The sequence below is a fragment of the Humulus lupulus genome, chromosome 7 (genome assembly GCF_963169125.1).
Source record: "Humulus lupulus chromosome 7, drHumLupu1.1, whole genome shotgun sequence".
NCBI lineage: Eukaryota > Viridiplantae > Streptophyta > Magnoliopsida > Rosales > Cannabaceae > Humulus > Humulus lupulus.
The window spans coordinates 137,226,733-137,233,423 of record NC_084799.1 but is presented as its reverse complement, the minus strand read 5'-3'; the positions used below and the strand labels follow the sequence as shown (position 1 = coordinate 137,233,423).

The window sequence follows — 6,691 nt, the reverse complement described above, 5'->3', positions numbered from 1 at the left end:
CACTCAGACGTCAGAACTCCCCACATCACAGTGCGTGCCAGAGAGAAACACTATTTATTACCTAAAAGGGGGAAATGAAGGGGGTGAGCTAAAAGCCCAATAAGGAAGTACAACAAGAACAAAGAAAAGACAAGAAAGACATGCACAATATAAGAGGGCAATTCATAATATCATCATGCTCATATCTCATAATGATAAATGAAACATAGTCATACATCACATTCATTCAACATAAGCATACTCTTTGTGATCATGACTCCTCTGTTTTCCATGTCACATCTTTAAGGTAAACAAGATCTCAGGTCCACTACTACAAAACTGGGCTTTCCCGACACCCAACCACGACAGTCAACTCTGTTGACTGTCGTAATTGCTTAGCGGGACTCTACGCTGACAGTTGAAAACTGTAGGCATAGAGACCAACGCCGACAGCTAATAACTGCCACCGTTGCTTTTGACTGTCGCTATTGACCCCAACGCCGACAGTTAATTCGAGACCAATATCGACAGTTAAAATGTGTCGTTATTAACCCCAACGTCAACAGTTAATTCGAGACCAATGCCGACAGTTATAATGTGTCGCTATTGACCCCCCAACGTCGACAGTTAATTCGAGACCAATGCCGACAGTTAAAAATTGTCGTTATTGACCCCAACACCGACAGTTAATAAAAGCTCAATACCGACAGTTATAAAATGTCGCCGAAATTCAAATAAAAAATTATCTAAAATTATAATTAATGAATAATATAATTTAAACAATAAACTAAATTATGTAAATATATTTATGAAAATAATTTATTAATTAAAAACTTTAAAAGCTAGATTTTCTTTTGTTTCTAAATTTTTAATATTATATTAACTTTTTATTTATAATAATTTCTATATCAAAATTTAAATTCATTATGATATAATGAATAATATACTTAAATTTTATTTATTTAACATATTTATGAAAAAATTAATTAAAAAATAGTTATTTTATTGATTGGTTAAATATTGTAAAATAATTTTAAAATTCCACTAATAATATTGGGGCTTTTATTTATTTTTTGTTGAAGTTTCTTTTAAAAAAAAAGCGCCAAAATATACTTTTTATTTTTGCCAAATGTCTCCCGCCCTAGCCTTCCTCTTTTTTCTTTCTATTTTTTTTCTCCAAATATTCTTCTGTCTTTAGAACACCAAATCTATAGCTTTCACCTTCTTAAAATTAGGGCTTTTTTCCTTATTTCTTTTCCTCTTTTCCTTTTCAATATCTCATGGCTGAACATAAAGCTCTTCTCCTACATAAAATTTGTGTTTCTCCTCATTTAATTGGAATAATCATCTCATGAAATTTGTGTTGCCCCTCTCTTCTTCTTTTTAGGATGGGTAAGTTTCTACACTTTACTTTAGTCATTGCTCTCTTAATTTTGTTGGTAGAATGGTACGTATCTATAATATATATATATATGTGTGTGTGTGTGTGTGTGTGAATGACATTTATATCAAACTCAGTCTGTATTAAGATATCTATAATAGTGGCAGAAGAAATTCGCACGACCATTAAAAAGCTTGAAGTTTGAAATACTGAAAAACCAAGTTTGAACTGAGTTAGTATTTATTTTTTATTATTTCTGTGTAGAAAAGGAAAAGAATAATCATGGAGGCATTCCTTGTTTTCATTTTTGTCTTAAGTTTTTATTTTTATTTTTTGAGTATTTGCTTTTATTTCGCTGATTTGGGCATCGCGGGTCAGGGGCTCGGGCTCTCTCATGCTATTACTCTCTCACATATGGATCTTAATAGGAATTGTTGAAGAGTGGGTTTTAGAAATTTATTTTCACTTCTTGGAAAATCTGGGTCTGAGCTGCGTTAAATGGTTTCAAGGTTCTCTCTCAATATCATCTAACCCGGGTATGTGCTCTAAACTTTCTATTCCCTTAACATTTTATGGGTCCTCTGTTTGTTTAGAAAAATTTCTTTCATTCTTGAAGAGTTTTGGGTGAGAGAGTGGTCTGCATTTGCATTGATATTCTAATTTTAGCTTGCTACTATTGTTCCATAGGTCTAATTTCCATTTTTGAATTGGTAAACTAAATGGGATGCCATTTATAATGGCACTGCTTGCTCCACATGGTTCTATTGTTCATAGCAGTCTTTACAAGCACCACAAATAGACCAATTCCTACTGGGTATGATATATTTTTCCTTTTCTTTTCTCTCTAGTATCTATAATAATGGATTTGGTTAACCAAATATTTAAATGGGTCATTTTCAATTTGTTAATTGCATTGCTGAAGTAAAACTCTAGTTTCAGCAAAATTATCTTTTATTTTTAAGGTCCAATAATGTATTGTTTCGTTATTGTATATTATAGATAGGCATAATAGTAATTTTTTAGTGACATCTAAATCTAGATAGGCGCACATTGGATTTGGTTAAGCTTTGAGGCTTGAGTGGGGAGTTATATATTTAATTGTTCGTTGAATTTGATTCATGTCAGAAAAGAGTATTTAAATGAAATTATAATTGTTCTATACCTTCTGGTTTAGCTATTGTGATCGGTTGCATGATTTGATAAAAACAATTCTAATCTGTTGTGGACTCTTGGTTTCAATTATACAAGAGAAATGACAATATCATAATCAACAGGGCTTACCGACATTCCTTCTCTTGCAAGTTCACACATAAAAAAACTTGGTTATCTCCAACATTTTTTGTTTCTGATGAAATGTTTTGTGTTTATTCCTTTTATGAACGTGTAGGCTGTGAATAAGTGACAAGTTTTATGGGTCATTCAACTTGGGGTTAGCATACGAATGGAAGTGATAAGATGGAGGAAAGGCCCTTGGACTTCAGAAGAGATAAGATGCTTACTGAATATGTGAGCTTGAATGGTGAAGGAAGATGGAGTTCTATAACGCTCGGTCTGCAGGTAATTATTGTATATATATAGTTAAAAGCCTCGTTTATACCATCTAGAGTATCTTAATTATATGAGTTGTTGGTATAATTGTGTGTACTCATATGTTGACTTGCTCTTTATTTTCTTGTGCCTTTTCCCTTTCACTTTCTTATTTTTCTTGTTTCTGCACTTTTTGCTATTTTGAGGCGGTGAACTTTGCATTGATATTGACCTTATAGTAATGGTGATGATGGCAATAACTTGTCAAGTTTTTAGCTAAGATTTAGTGAGTATGTTATAGATATTGATTTCTCTTTTTTACTTTCTATTGATTCAATCATTAGTGGGTCTCTCTTTTGGCAATAAATAGATCATGGAAATCAATGGCAATAATGAAGCTCTTTTATTTTCATTCATCTGATTTGGTTGATGTTCAGAGACTAGGATTTGAACAAGTATGCATATGCATTTATATATATATATATATATATACACAATGAAATACTTGTGTAATTGTTTTTTGAAATGATTATATGACATAGAGTTTGTGGAATCTTAAAGTTGCATGCATAGTGTTTGATTAATTACTGTTTGTGAGGGACTTTTTTGTTTACCATAAGATTGGTTATCTAACTTTTGAATTTGATTTGTGTAGCATAGTGGGATGAAGACACACACTTGAGAAAATGAGACTCGATACTCGAAATCAATGGGCAACAAAGTTTCTTTGAGGAGATAAGTCGCAACTAGCGTAATGTGTTAGTTGTTAGCTTTAGTTTCTTGTTTTCTCTGTACATTGATGTGTTTTATATATATTTGGTATTAAAACTGGGTGTTTAATTAATATATAATTTCACTATATATATAAATTTATATTAGTTTTGGTTTTTTAAATCTTATGGATTGGTATTTTTGTGGACTTACTGGTTTGTGTATCTACTTCTCTATATTTGTTGAAGGTATGGCTCTAGTTTTTTCTAGATCTACTTGGCAATGAGCTTGGCATCTTATACAGGTAACTTGTAATAATGAAATCCATTGATAATCGTTTAATTTAGCAAACACTATTATTGAAATCGTCAACCAAAAATTTCTTTCGCATTTTGTAATCTTAGTCATACAGCATGAAGTTTCATGTTTCATGGTAGCTAATAATCCTTGAGGCTAAATCAAACATAGACTTTCATTTCATTAGACTTTAGTTTGCTTGAAAGTTGAAATCGTGTCTAAAGGACTTCAAAATTGGTTATATATTGTATCATTGTGTGTTCATTTTTTTTAATAAAGAGCTACAACTTAGTGTTTGAGGAACTAAAGAGAAAGAGTTGCTGCACTCAAGTCACTTCAACATTAACTTGAGAAATACAAGACAGAGTTGAACAACTCGTATAAAAATACTCGAGTATACTTATTACTCGATCTTTTTGCATAGAACTCATTACTTTTAAATTGAGATTATATTTGTACCAATCTGATGAAATATATTTTGTTTAAGTTTGTTATGTAATTTTTGCCTTTGTAATATGTAAATTTGGTTTATTTTTTATTATTGACTGTTGTTGGTGTAATAAATTTATAAAATTGTTGAATAAAAAAGTTTATGAGTTTATTTCTTTTATTAGAAAGTGTTAGAACTAATCAAATATAAATTTAATGTTACCGATGTTAAATTAATTAAATTTTTGATGTGCATTCTTTTACTACACCATAGAGAGCTAATCACAACACCTAATAACTGTCGGCGTTGCTAGCAACGACGACACCTAATAACTGTCGGCCTTGCAAGCAACGGCGACACGTATTAACTGTTGGTGTTGCCAGCAACGGCGACACGTATTAACTGTCGGCGTTTCCAACAACGGTGACACCTATTAACTGTCGGCGTAGCTACTCCTACGCTGGCATAGGCAAATACGACAGTTAGTCGACTGTCGTCATTGCTCAATAGCGACAGTTAAAAACTGTCAGGAAAGTCCGTTTTTGTAGTAGTGGTCCTTGAATAACCTCAGCGCATCCACCCTTTGAGTTACGTCATATCCCTAGTAACTCCTTTGTTGTGTTGCATTCAGCACGCTAGCAACTTTCTCTTTTCTTTCATCATACAAACATATGTAATCCAGTTCACATCAAAACAAAGAAAATACATGTTGCATCATACTGGTCATAACATATCAAGATAGAATTCTAATTCTTCATATCACATGGTTTGTCATAAAAAAATAGCATCATCATTTACATAGCACATTATTCCTTGTAACATACAAGTCCTACCATTTCATAGCATAAACATATAAATTCTCTCTAACTTCCTTGCCTCAGCTCTGAGTAAAGCAAAAAATAGAATACGTAACGAGCTTATAATCATAATCAAATGTTCATCTCTTAGAATAACGTAAGACTACTCATGCCCAACATATCTACCCCACGTGTGCATTGGTCATGCACAAGTGGCACAAGTTGCTCAATATTTGCAAACATACAACATTTCCACATAAAATCATAAAAGAATAATGCTAATTCAACCTATTAACCCTTCGTGGTTACAAAGTAAAAGTCATGTGTTTGAATAATAGGTATATATTTGAACAGAAAATATACATTTGTATGCGACATGCATACGTGAGAGCATTCTTAACATTTAACGTTTTAAAGCGATAATTCCTACATGCTTATTTCTTGCCTCTCAATCAAAAATTTAGAAACACAATTTATTTACCATTAATTGTTTCTCTAAATCCCAAATTTCGTAACAAATTTTATTGCAACATATTTACTTTATAAAATAATCATTTAAGCATTTTCTAATTTCCCATAAAATAATAATTCTATTTATTATTTAAATCGCATAAAAAATGTGACAAATTTTGTAGCTTTTTAAAATAACTAAATAAGTTTCTTGTTTCCTTTAGAATTTTTTTTACTAATCTCTAAAAAAACTGCATGTTTGTAAATGTAAAAATTCATAAATAAAATGTGAAAAAAATTACATTTTCATATGTATCATTTAAGACTTAAGTTATTGGGGTGTAGGACTTATTCATCTTAAACAAAATAATTATTTTAGCTTAATAACCCAAACTTTCTGCAACAAATAATTTATTGAAAAAAATCATAAATGGATTTAAACTATCATCTTTTTCACATTTTTTTTTTGATGAAAAGGAAATATATTTAGAACAAACCAAACAAGTACAAACAATCCAAACAGATTACAAACAACAAGCCTTACATCTGAATCACTGTATTAAAGAAGGCTAGATCCTTTGTCCTAATAAGCCTCTTAGAATGATAAAGAAGTCTACCCCTAACCCAATATTTGATCAACTTAACGACAAAGTCCATAGAAAAAGAGCTAAGTTTAAAGATGCAATTATTTCTATTTTTCCAAATTAAGTACACTGAAGCTGCTAAAGCAGCAGCCAAAAGAGAATGCTTCAGGCCCTTTGGCTTACCAGCCATCCAAGAACGCCACCCATCCAGCTGAAGCGGCCACAAATCCCATCCCAACCAATTCTCCACAAGGGCTCGGACCTGCCGGGAAAAATGACACTTAAAAAACAGATGAGAGTGAGACTCTTGCTCCACTTCACAGACCGGGCAAAGCACAGAAGAAAGCTCCAAGTGACAATGACTGAGATTGTCTCGAGTCAACAGATGGCCCAGCGTAGCCTGCCATAAAATGAACCTGTGCTTAGGCACCGTCAAGGAGTTCCACACCACATTCGCATAGACGACTCTGTCTTTGTTGATGAGCCTGTGGTACAGAAAATTCAGGCTAAGCTTGCCGAGATGGACTGCATCATC

General features: G+C 32.4%; 1 long non-coding RNA gene across 4 annotated transcripts; it reads left to right on the top strand.

Moving 5' to 3' along the window:
- Positions 1-1,142: 1,142 nt before the first annotated feature.
- Positions 1,143-4,456, top strand: LOC133788659 (uncharacterized). Of its 4 annotated transcripts, none has more exons than XR_009873324.1 (5): positions 1,143-1,371; positions 1,739-1,896; positions 2,048-2,174; positions 2,748-2,917; positions 3,543-4,456. It is a non-coding gene; the product is annotated as an uncharacterized LOC133788659 (long non-coding RNA). The 4 variants fall into 4 exon arrangements; XR_009873325.1 differs by having other exon boundaries at positions 1,144-1,371; positions 1,789-1,896; XR_009873326.1 differs by lacking the exon at positions 1,143-1,371 and adding an exon at positions 1,388-1,592 and having other exon boundaries at positions 1,789-1,896.
- The last annotated feature ends 2,235 nt before the right edge of the window (positions 4,457-6,691 follow it).